Genomic DNA, 13,508 nt, shown 5'->3' on the forward strand with positions numbered 1-13,508 from the left:
ATTGAATATAACTCTTTGCATAAGGATTTACTTGGAGAAGTACCATTTCCAAAAAAAGAAAGAAAAAAAGTACACTAAATTCCTAAAAATATGAATTATTTTAATGTAAGAAAGAAAAAAGGGAAATAAATGAGAGAAACCTGGTTAAATTGGGGTCTTTGTACTGGGCAGCTCAGACAAAGGACTGGTAAAGCTCACTTCCACATTCTGTGGGTTCAAATTTATGGATAAGATATTTATATATACACTAGAGCCCAAGAAAATGTCAATATGGAAATTCACTCATCACAGTTTCAAGCCACGTGCCAAAGATATGAAGTGTCTTATAAAACTTCAGGTCAGCACTCAACCCCTACAGAAATACGAAGCCAATACACTGAGATCCAGGAAAGTATAAATATTTCCCCCTTTAATCTCCAGACGATGATGGACTTTATTAAACAGATGCCACCCGTCTCTCATTTCAGTTAGCTGAAAGAACAAATTAGATGCACGTTTTCATAATGAAAATGTGAATTCCATGTGAAGCTTTGTCTGACAACAGGCTTGTACAGCAAAAAGCCTAAGCAGAGCTAAGCCATGGTCTCTGAGGGCTCCTCCTGGCACAGCCTGCTAATGTAGGATAGGGAGGGACTCTCACTGCATGCACCCACAGATGTAAAAGGCAAAAGGCCAGAAGGAAATATGGAAAGTAGCTGCAGTCATAGGTGGGGATGGTAAGCAAGATCTATAATCCCCCAATTTCTGAGTAAAAAAAAAAATTAAAAATTAAAAATAAATAAGCTGTATCTTGTTTATTCCGTATCTTCAAGAAAATAAGACTTTAAGTGTAGATTTGCTGAACAGATTTGCAAGCTTTTAGAAAATCCACTCATGCTATCAGGAGGAACCTCCAATGAGAGCTGTGAGCACTGGGTAGCCATTTGGGCCATCAAGAGCCTGTGGGCCATCCCGGGCACAGAGGACACTTCCACCAGGACCATCACCTGGAGGAGACAGAGAACAGCTGCTCCAGGAGTGATCCCAGACCTAGCAGCTGAACACCTCCTCCTGAGCACAGCACAGATCTCACTTCTGCAAGGGCACTTTCCTGCTCCTGGATTCCCCTTTCTCCCCCAAAAGGTTGAGCCATCCTAGCCCTTAGGCCATATCAAAAGAAGTTACTTTAAACAGATTTTCAGCTGAATTTAATTCAATATGCAGGCTTATAGAAAACAGACTTCTGTGAGAAAATGAACTGGATCTATATTTATTTTTTTAACTCCCACTGAAACCAATTAAATTAATTAACCTCTCTCCAACAGCTTTCTTATTAAGTCTGTCTTAGTGCACAAGAACATGAAGATGGAAGAGGCTAAATCATTTTACTACTCTAAGCTATAAAAAATACCTAATGAACAGAGTAAATCAGCATGAGCAGTGAAAAATGTTTCCATATTAAAAACATTTTAGTGTTAATCAGAAGATACCTGGACTGCAGACTTTGTTAAAATCATCACTTTTTAAATCCATATCACAGAATCTTAAAATTTACCGTGTGACAGTGTGCATTCCATGAATAACTCCATTATTTTCAGATTTTTAGGGATGGAGCAGCTGAGATGAGCATCACTTCAGACCTCCTGTATAACAGTATAAAAATTGCTTCATATTCAGACAACAGGTTTTATAGAAAACGTTCTTGTAATTCCAACTACTAAACTATAACTAAATACAACAGTGTTTCAAGAAGCTTTCTGTTACCTGCACTTGCATTTCCACATTTCTATTTATCAAGTTCCTTTGGTTTTCCCCCCCCTCTTAACTCTAGGCTAATACAAGGCATAACCCCGCAGGGTAAAACAGTTTCTGATTCCTGAATATGCTTCCCCCATTTTCTTTAAACCCCCCACAAGAAGGTGTCATATTTTTCAATATATGTCACCAAACTGACTCATTCCAGCAAGCAGCCTCACTAACAAAATATACAGCAGGAAAGCCACGTTTTATTTTTGCTCAGTGCTCCCTTGTGCAGACATCGTGTAGCCTCATCCCCTCTGTGAAACCGGGATGAGTTTTCCACTACTTCAGCAAGTCACTATCTTTTTCTAATCAAGTTTAAAGGTGACCTATATTTGTGCTTCCTATTCATGTGATGCTTCTTTTAGCTTATTAAAATGAACCTTGTACAAGCGAGTTCATCTTACTACACAATACAGATCATTCTTTGAAACTGAACTCCATGTATAATGTATAAACTAACAACCCTTTTGTTCACCTATATTCTGGAAGTTTAAGAGCTGTTTTTTGAAAAGCAGTGATGCTAGTCATGGCCACAGCACCTTCCATGCTGCTACCTGTTCAAGCTGTGACACAGACATGCTATGTAAGAAAGTAGGGGAGCTCAGGTCTAAAACACAAATACCTCAAAGAAAGGATTTTTTTTTTTCTTCCTAGGAACAGAGCCGAGAGGCTAAATACCATTCGCAGTGAGAAATCTAATGTTAATCTGAAGTCATGTTACAGAATCTGAAATTAATTCAGCTGCCAAGAAAGAGTTTCCATCACTTGATACACAGAAAACAAAATCTCCCTTGTTTGGCCACCTGGGGCAGCGGATTATCAAAGTTCAAAAAACAAAAAGATCACCAGCAGCATTCCCTTAGCTCACAGAATAAGGCTGTCAGCTCATGCAATTTGCATTATCTTAGGCACTGTGGACATAAGCAGCTCTCATGACAACTTTCAGTTCTTATTATCCACAACTGTAAACACGTCTAATTTGAGGATGCTTTGTGAATGCAGAACTTTGATCTGGCACTGCCATTCCTGAAATGCAGCCAGCCTGAACACCTGCCTTGGGAATGGCCAAAATCTTATGTTCAAGAAGAACATAAGATATTGCCCCACCCCAGATACTCTTCCCATGCCCAACCATTTTCATATCAGAATTTCTGCATACTTGGTAACACTCACTGGATTTCAGTTCCAGCTTGTCCTGTATTACCTCAAAAACACACACACTTACAACCTTCAACACAAAGCACAAAGCTCCAAGTTCACCTACCCTTTGCATAAAAAACGTTAGAAAATACTATTTTTAAAAAAACTAGCTCCATCTAATTTCATTTATCCATGTCAATAACAATCAATAAACACAGTAATAGATTTTCAGCAAGCAAAACAACTTACTAGTATTATTTTTCTCTCTATTTTTCACAACTCAACTGATCTAGAGAACATATACATTGGGGAGGAAAACCCCTTTAAACCAAAAATCTTTAAAATTTGATAACTACAGTGCTTATTCCTTCCAGCAAGTTGTGTGAGTAATTCAAATGATGTACAACCTTCTTTTTCAAACCCACAACTTTTTTTTAAGGGATTTCTAGCATGAAATTTAAAACCTTTTAGGCATCTATGTCTAACTACACCCAAGCAATAACACCACCAATTTTTTGTCTTTAATACTTAGTTTCAGTACAGCCCAAAGGGGGAAATAACAGCATACCTGGAACCTCTATCATGAAGCAAAAAACTTAGAAAGAAAAATCCAAAGGAGCAAGGCTCGCTTAAAAGGTGCTTTGAAGACACTTTAAATATTTCAAAGATTTAAAATATTTTAAATAAATTATTCATTGAATATTTGAAATACGGGGATTAGTTCTCAGATTTTATATGTGTAGATTATTTTCTTGATCTCCACCATTCGACTGGTCTGTGCTTTCTAGGGAAGAGTGCTGAAACCACAGTAACAGCCTGAATTACTTATGGATTTAGGGAGAGATTAACCCAGCTTTTCAGTAATGATAGTATTTTCTCAAAAGCCCGTGGAGGCCATGACTAGCTTTAATGACACATTGTTTATTATATTCAGGACATTGACTAAATGTGATTTAGATGAATGAGGTGCTTCAGCATGGAAAACATTGTTGTGAATTGTAGGCCTTACTCAGCTCTTCAAAGACAGCCTGTTCCTCCACAGCAATCACAAGCAATCATATTCCTTTCAACTACACTAACTCAAAAACACCAGAAAGTAGACCAGGAGCTGCCAGCGAGCTGTTGTCTTGCTACAAGTATATCCCATCCCCCTCCTCCTGTGGTTTCAAACCTAGCAAGATATCCCAAACAAACAGACACAGAAAAGTGTTGGATGAGGATAAGGGATGAGCACAGCCCAGAAAGCCAGATAAAGGGTACAGTCATTTATGTGGTGGGGATTTGGAGAGACAGTCAACAAGGCAAGCAGGATAAAACCAGCCCACCTGCACCAAGAGCTCATGGATAAACGAGCTGGAAGGGACAGTTCCTATTGCTGGAAGAGACCTAGGAGACCTTTTCCATGTGAAAACTTTGCTGCACAAGGTGTTATTTCAGATACAGTACAAAAAGAAGGTCCCACAGCCAGAGCTGGGAGGCTGAGCACTAAAGCAAAGGATGTGAGGATGCAGCATTGTTCTGGTGAGACACGGGACCCACACACAGCTCTGTCTGAACAGGCAGAGCCCAAAAGGGAGACAGAAGGTAACACCAGCACAAAAGGCTGTAATACATGGGGAGCCTCTCAAGCTGCTCACAATACAACCTTACAGTGAACCAAGGGTAAGCACCAGCACAGATGGCAGAAACTTTTAAAACCTACTGGTGGCTTTTTTTTCTTTAGTAATCAGATGTAGCAGTAGAGATTAGCACAACATAGCAAACAGTTTGAGGATTACACTGAAATTCATCTCTGTGTGCATATATTCCTGGGCAAATAAGCAAGTAAGAAATATATTGTTCCATTTCCAGCTAGGATATCATTCCAATTTCCATCAAATCTGACCTCTCCAGTAAATGCCACTCGGCAGGAAAACCCTCAGGGTGTTAAACAGACAAAGTTAGGCATGCAAACAGCCCGTTCTGGCACAGCACATGTCTCCATGGGTCTTCGATTGATTTTTAAAACGAGATTCGTGACAAAACACTGGAGCCTTCAGAAAAATCTTCACAGGATGATACGGCAGGCTATGACCTAGCAATCATTACCAGAAAGACACCTGTTCATTTTTCATGCCTTGATTAACAAATGAGGAAAAATCTAGTTAACACGGAAAATACAAAATTCATGGTAAAATTTCTCCATATAATTTTGCCTATACATATCACAGTGATTGGCATCTTTCCCCTAGCACCACCAATGTACATAGAATATTACTTCATTCAGTTATATTGACTTCAAGAGAAGCACACTTTGTCTAAGAATTGCAGCATAGGGAATAAAGAGAATTACATTTTGTTCATAATAGCTTTTGACTTGGGAATCCAGAAGATATCTAAGCAGTGTATTCTGGCTAATTTACTTTGATATGAAGATTGACTCTAGGGAAATAAAAATAATATATTCAAGGATTCTTTCCACCACCCTTGTAATTGTTTCTATTGTCACAGGGTTCATTAAATCCCTCTGGTAAACCCCTAAGTGTTATAGGTCTGTGGTATTCACGGTAATAAAGTAGCCCATGAAACAGCTTTCCTGAGTAACAATCATTTGTAATTGATAAATTAAAAAAGGTCCAATACACATATACAGAAACCAGATCACAACTGAAGCCCAACCAACAGTGACTGAAGAGCAACTGCTGTGAAAAAAGGCCAAACTACTGCAGTGCCAAAGCAAGAATCCCAGCTTAAAAAGGATGCTTCACCCTGGAGTCACTTTCTTGTACCCTGCATACCAGTTTATCTCAGCTGAAATTTTCATTCCAATGAAGAGGTGCATTGCCTGCACACAAGCTCAGCAAATGGTTTTACATTTTCCAGGAACACAGCACACCTGTCTGACAGAGCAAGAACAGGTTTATGTATAATCACCCTAGTGCCCTGCCCAAACTGTTTTCCTAAATAAATAACCACAAGAGGAGGTTTTTGCTGTTTGTTACTGTACCACTCACAACATATTATTATTTTTTACAGTCATTCTCTATAACATTTATTCTGTATTTTCTCCACCAGAAACTGTAATCAGCTACGGTTCAGAAATGTAACTTTTACTAAATCTCAGCATAAAGACTGAAGTACTGAAACAGACAAATAGAATGGTAAGTTAAGTTTCTTCTGACACAAATACTCCCTCACTTTATTTCTACGCTCATTTTCTACTAGAGCAAAAAAACACTTGAAGCACTTTGGTAGGACTGAACACCATTCGAATACAAACATTTGGAATTTGTATTCACTACTAATTGGTAAACATTTTGCTACTGCATAGAAAAACAGCTGCTCTGTGCTTCCTCCTACTTTTCTACACTTAATATCCCTTCTTAAACTAGAGGCAGCATAGAGATGCTGCATGGCAGCAGAGCATAGCTCACTAAATCCCCATCTTCAGCTGGGTATCTGTAATTGATATTTTTCCTTCAGTTACTCACACTACACCCAGCCCAATGCACAGCTCACTGCCTTCTGCTCTTCCAGTTAGGTGCATCCATTCAAAGCCTAAGTAGTTTGTACCTTTTCCTGACAGTACCTTTTCCTCAGGCTTTCCCCATCTTTTTCTGACACCACACAACAAAAAGAAGTCAAGTATGGCCCCCCTTGCCGCTTCTGACAGGTTTGCTGCTTATCAATGAAAAAAGCTTAACTTAAAACACAATACTTGTTACCTTTTCAGTCAACAGCTGAGTTTAACTCAAGCTCTAGATCTGCAACAAGCTTTCCTGAGGACTGCAGGTAGGTAAGTATCAGAAACAGAGACAAACCTTCAGGTGATGTAAATGGATACAGCACACTGGCTTAAACAAATCAATTCTCATTAGGCAGGCGTCAGTTCAAAGCCCTGAATGAGAGCTCCACCCTACCACTCAGGCTTTTTTTTTTTTTTTTCTCACATATCATTATGAGCACCAGATGCTTAGTTACCTGCAGATTTTCATGCTGTGGTTAATTCATTTTAACACTGAAGAAGCTCCCAGCAGCCAAGACACACACAGAACTCCTCTCTTAAGTTGACTCTTTGAACTCATCATAGAACGAATTCATGAAGCAGCTTTTCTATCAGCCAGAGAACTTACATGAGTCCCCCTCTCTCTCCTCTGCTTTCACAAAACTTAAAGCTTTAAGATTTCTGTTACTTTGTCAATAGCAGCCAACAGGTTCAAAAATATCTGGTGCAGATTAATATACAAACAATACACCAGGAGAGTAGGACAGCAAGTATTGTTTCCATAGAAAATCAGGGTAAGTTATTTTCACTCTACTGCGTTTTCATCTATTCTCTGAGCAACACAATTCACCAAAGGTTCACAAACTCCTTTTCAACTTCCAGGACAGAAAAACACCCTCAAGAGGCATGGAGAAGAATCAACAATCTACCAAGGGAGAGGTGCTGAGGTAATTCAAAAGCTACTGCCTGCCTGTCTTTAATTTGACCATTGGCTTTTATATCTAAATTAGAAAGAAATAGTGGTTTCAAGAAACCATGAACAAAAACCTGGGCAACAAATGAAGCTCCAACTCCCATGTATTTTTTTCTTTTTTTTAATAGGAGGGTGGGCCATCTTCTATGTCCTTTCAAGCCCTCCTCAAACCCTTGACTTGAAACAGTTGTTCGGTTCCTCACCAATAGCTCTGATGCCTCTCTCAAGCTGTTCTGTGTCATGTCAAGCCTTGTTTTATTTTAACTACACAAACTCTTTACAGCAAGGACTTAGTCTATATTTAGAAAATGCTGCATAAGATATAGTGCTGTGTAAGTGTTTTACAATTTCTCTGATGTTCAACTTCAGCATTTTGGAAGTCACATGCATTGTCCTGGGCAATTGTACACTACAAGGAAAAAAACAAATCATTAATGTGAGTGGAGAATTGTTTCCTTTAGATACACTTTTTTTCCCTTGACTATTTTCAAAGGATATAGCATCACAATAAAATAGCTACACTACAGGATCTCAGTCAAATTCGTATGAAACCATGAGGAAATAGACACAAAGTCTGAAATTCTCACAGCCTTTTACAGTTATAACTGCTTGGTTACTTTCTTCAGTGAACAGTATCATCCTGAGGCCCTCTTAAACTAAGGTTACATTAACTTGTGTGTTGTTAATACACAGCTTTCAGAAACATCTTGCCCACAACATATTAAACTCCTTTGAAAGCAAGATGAGTAGTATTTTTTGTTTTGTTATTTGCTGTCTTCCCCACCCCATAAATTATTAAGTATTTAGAGATCTGAGAGTAGATTTTTAAATGCCTGGATTTTACTGTACTTGAGCAAGTAAATTAAAGAAATCCTTTTCTCTGAACCACAAATTCACAAATTATACCCCTGGAACAGAGAGAACTTTCAACTGAAGGCACCAGAGCTTACCTTCTGACTTTCACAAAGAATATCTGTATTATGTGTATGTATGTATGCAGTATTTACTCCAGAAAATTGATCCCTATGGTGTCTAGGGAATATTATATATGCCTGCAAGCAGCTCACAGGATGGGTTAGATGAAAACTTCAGTCAAGTCTTACTAATCCCCTAGTCTTCATCTGCTAACACTCTTAATTTGAAGCTATTGTAAGTATAAATGATATGTCTCTTGACAAAGATCAGGTGCATAGTCAAGTTATTAGGCCTTTAGCTATGCCACGTAAGGTGGCTGTTTGCATGCTCTTAGCTCATGCTGAGCACTAAATGAAGAGTTCAGACTGACTTTTCTGTACACCAAAAATGTATACAAGTGTAGCAGAGCTGCTGATCTCATTGTCTGGAAGAGACTGGTAGCTTCTAGTTCTGACTTCTGCCTCTTAAAAGCCTCATCTATAACAAAACCTATCATGAACAGGCAACTGTACATTAGTCCCTTGTTAAGGGCCATGAGCAAGTACTAAAAACTGGTGTGAAATTTGTTGAGACCCTGCCACAGTCAGCCACCAAAACCAGGTTGGATCAGGATGCTAATAGGAGGGCTTGCAAATAATGGGACTAATCCCTGAACTTCTTCTAACAGCCTTTTTGTGACAGAGTAGAACAAAGGAACTGAGCTGGGAGAACAGATGATTTTTCTTTTATTCCCCAGCAACTCTTCTCTCTGCCTTTTTCTTCCTCTATCTCAGCAGATGCCCCAGAGTTTACTAGCTAGAAGATAAAGACTGGCAGATCTTTAGATCTGCCATTTGTAGTGTCAGGTCTTAGCAGCTGACAAACAAATCTGTCTATATTCCTTTTATTTCATCCTCATCTGCTCCACATGCATGTTTTTTGCAGCTCCACCAGAGAATTTGAAGCCACTACCTAGTACACAGAACAAAACACAAAGCACACAGAAAATGCTGGTGTGATCAGTTACTTTCATAGGGGGGAAAAGCTGCATTATCACCTTAGCATGGTACATCCTCCCTACCAGGTTCTGGCTGTACCAGATGACTTTGTCTTAGTCAGGACCTGAGACCTTGCTGGCATGGCTAATAGTAACAGGTTAACATCACTGGAAGGTGACATTTGCACAGATGCAATTTGCACAGTTTCTGCTTCAAATGACAAGACTACGTTACAAGCAACATCCAGACGAGGAATTTGTAGAATACTTCTGTACTCTCACCTAAATCTAAATCTCATTGTATTACACAAAAATAAAGTCATCACTTGAGAGCTGCTATCTTCACATTAAAACACTTGAAGATATCACATCAAGGGAGCAGAAAAGAGGCCCCGTAAGCAAGAAGAAAAGAAGAAAAACAGACTTGAAAATACACTAGAATCAATATATTTTCAGAAGCAATGATTTGCACTACTAAGATGTGTAGGGAAAGAGTATTTTTTTAAAGCTTCCTACCAGCCAGCCACACTAGTCCTTCGAACTGGAAGGCAGCTGTGCCTCTCAGAAGCATTACTGGCTGAGCTGGATCTCAAATTCCTGATATGCTAGAGCATTATAAAAAATTAACTGGTATTTCCTTAAATAATGTAAAAGCATCGTTACATTCTAGGAGTGCTGAACTGCTTTCTCTCAAACTTAAAAACCAAAACAAAATCCAGGAAAAACTTGTTTCTCCTAGATGGAAAAATATAACCAATAGTACTCAGTCTTTATAGAGAAAAAGTTGCCTAACACCCTGCAACTGGAGCTGTAAGAACCTTATAGATCTATGCCAAGTGATACATTAAAAAAAAAAACCAAAAACAACCCATCACAGACTCTCCAAATACAGTTAAAATAAGACATTGGGACCTGGGATGCATATTCTAGTTCAACTCTATCACAAATCATCTGTGTGACTTGATGACAATCACTGCTTGATTTCCTACTTATGAAGAAAAATAATTACATATTCATACCTCAAAACTCACAGAGGCTTCCATAGCAATAACTGTGAAAAAAAATAGTACCTGTCAATTTAGTCAGTTTAGAACATCTGGGTATGTAGTGTCTGGAACATCTCTTAAAATAAGGTTATAACACTACTTATATAAAAACACTGTCATTCAGATCTTATAATAGCTCCATAGTGTATTTGGGTGTTTGGGTTTTGGTTTGTTTGGGGATTTTTTTAATAGTTTTTGTACAGATTGTTAAACACACAACAGATTACAGAGCACATTTTTAAAATTTCTCTCTATTTACAACTTCAGGATTTTTCTGTATTCTCTTATTGCTTGCCTGGGGTTGCTTGTTTACACAGATTGTATGCTACTATAAAGCAATTATCCTGTACAGCACAGACCACACTTCAGGTAAAAGGAGTAGCCTGTGTAGTAAACATTAACATTTTGTTGCCATTCAACAGAAAAATGATAACTACAACAAAAATGACACTACAGCCTTCAGTCACAGAGTGTGTATTCTTATGTTACCTAAACAAAACACACACATTGTGCAGTGGGAACAAGACAAAAAGCATTAAATACAAATATCCACATGTTCCACCAGGAAACAGCTGTACAGATTTAATACAACTGCAGATAAATATATGGCTGCATCTTCCTCAAAGTTATAGGCTCTTGCTGAAGCCTAGGAATATGTATCAAATGTTCCAAGCACAAATCACACTACACATTTTAAGGGCTTGCAAGTTTTGTATTTAATATGTCACCTTGCATAGCCCTTACATTCAATAGCTAAGGTCTAATACAAAAGCACATTTACTTCATCAAGGTAAGCCAAATAAAGGCAATAAGGAGAACAAACCTGACAAAGCATCCTAATTATTTCTCCAAAAGCAAACCCAGCTACTACTTGCCATTATTTGTGTACATATTTTATTTCCTCCTCCTCTCCTGGACAAGCCTCTCCAGTTGCAGCAGAACTACTCACAAGAGAAAGACCTGAGGCACTGAATCTTGTACCAAGCAGTAACTTCTGCAAAGATAGAGGATATTGTTCAATTCTTCCCCCTAACCAGCTAGCAGTTATTCCAAAAATCAAATATGCACTGCTTGGTAATTTAATCATAGATTTTTTACTTGAGGTGTCTATCAAATGCCTGTTTCATTAATACTTCCATTGACACACATATTTCATCTATTTCATCTCATGCATTACTTGTATTAATCAACAAAGGAAAAACAACTGTGTAGCTTTTACTACCTTGCCTCAAAACACCTGGTAAATACACAGCTTCCTTACATTGGGACACTTCCAGAAGTACAGTGAACACAATCCAGAAACTTCAACTCTATTAAAATGCTATGTCTTCAGAATGAGCAGATTTTTACATTTTTCAGATTCTTCAATAAGTTTATTTTGACCGAATACTTTTCTCAGTTACTTATATCTGTGCCATTCACAACACAAACAAAACCCAACACATTGACCTTATGCAATTCTGAACTTCCAACTACTCCAGGTGGATTACTCCAACAAAGTATCTTTTAGAAACCTTCATGGAAGAGTAAGAATTAGTCCAGCTGGAGCAACATCTCTGCAGCTTGCTTGCAATTTATGAAACATTCCATCTAGTGACAAACTGAAGTTGTTCAGTGCCCAGATATTGGCTACAAAGCCTTACATGAGGCACTAGGCCTCAATGAGGAAGGAGTTCAACCACACACTAACATCCAGCTAACACAGCAGCACGAGACTCTGCTCTCACACCACTATATGCTTAGACCTGAGGATACAAAATGCTTTTTCAGCATCTTCTGTGACTAACAGAACAATAAATGCTTTCTCTTCTAACCCAGACATGGTACATTACCTGCGTGCTGTTCCAGGTCCTCCTTCTGGTACAGCTCTGCGTGTGTATCCCCCTACTCAGACCTGCCCCAAGCTTTGCTCAGGCCTTACTCATGCACCAGCTATGCCAAAATGTCCTGCCAGAGACTACAGCCAGCACTACAAAACTTCACCCACGGGACTGACAGACAACTTTTCCACTGAGCTAAATTACCCCACTGAGCTGCCACAGGAGGCTGCTGCACTTTGCATCCCTCCAAGCCAACCTGGGGAAGTTCTTCAAGCTACACAGACCATTGCACCCTGGACTCCAGGGGGTTAAGGAACCCCATTTTTCAGAAAATATCCCTTGTTTGCACGACATACTTTCATTCAGCAGCCCTTGGACAGCTATGTATTGCCTTTTCCTGAGACAGTGCTGCCTAGGTGGAGGATGTTGTTCTTCATTTGGGATGCCAGAGACAAAGAGCTTCAGGTTAAAGAGAGACATTATTATGTCCCTAGGAAGATTTTCTCAAGCTAGTTATTCCTCTGGCCTATTCTAGGACTGAGATAGCCCTTCCCATCTCCATTTCTAAGAAAACATTCTTGAAATATTTTTTACTGTTTCTTCAACAATTGTCTGTCCTAAAGCAGCTTCAGAAATTGTGGCTAAAGCAAGACGCTGCAGAGACGATGATCACTACTGTAAAAAAATTGTTATGCATTCCTATTACTACTGTTAGCTAAATAAATACAAAAATTGCTGTCCTTTATACCAATTGCCTCTGTACTACAGACACACATCCAATGAGGAGCTGTGAAGAGGACAAGACAACTCCTGAATGATTAGGCAGGTCTTTGCTATCGGAGCTTTTTCAGTTCATTAATATTTCACTTTTATATATTCCTCAGCTGCTTTTACAACATGTTCCTTTCTCTCCTTCTTAAGTATGAGCAAGGAGAATTGTTTGAAGTAACTACTAGACCTTGCCTCACATCCCCATCTCCATGCCCCCTGAGAGTTTAACACTTCAAGTGCAATATATACCAGACAGAGAAAACACATCTGGCATAGAAAAGGATAAGAGGAGATTCTGAGTCTCCTTTCTAGTTACATTCAACTATAAAGGTGTATAAGAAAAAAAGTGTACTGCAGTTTCTCTCTATGCCAAGATGCTTACTGTTGTCAATCTGAAAGTGAAACAGACACAAAAACATGGAGTGGTCCCTTCCCAGTGGAAAAGCAAAACCACCCTCCTCCTTTGCAATAACTTTCTTTTCCTTGCCAAAAGCAGAAGATAACCTCTTCTAACCAGGAAAACCAATACAAAAACTGTCTAGAGGAAACACGACAGTTGTGAGATTTGCAAACTTCTTCCATAATAAGCACGACCATCACA

The 13,508-nt window shown here is 38.8% G+C and overlaps 1 protein-coding gene across 6 annotated transcripts in view; it reads right to left on the reverse strand.

Moving 5' to 3' along the window:
• The window catches only part of CCSER1 (coiled-coil serine rich protein 1), a 669,425-nt gene that overhangs the window by 608,005 nt on the left and 47,912 nt on the right, over positions 1-13,508 (reverse strand). Inside the window, exon 3 of one of the 6 annotated variants that reach the window (XM_071742834.1) lies at positions 1,535-1,622. The exons of the other annotated variants lie outside the window; for them this stretch is intronic. The gene's annotated coding sequence lies outside the window, so the exon portion shown is untranslated. The remainder of the gene's footprint in view (positions 1-1,534; positions 1,623-13,508) is intronic. 6 annotated transcript variants of the gene reach the window in all.

This window comes from Heliangelus exortis, chromosome 4, assembly GCF_036169615.1.
Source record: "Heliangelus exortis chromosome 4, bHelExo1.hap1, whole genome shotgun sequence".
In the NCBI taxonomy this organism is placed as follows: domain Eukaryota; kingdom Metazoa; phylum Chordata; class Aves; order Apodiformes; family Trochilidae; genus Heliangelus; species Heliangelus exortis.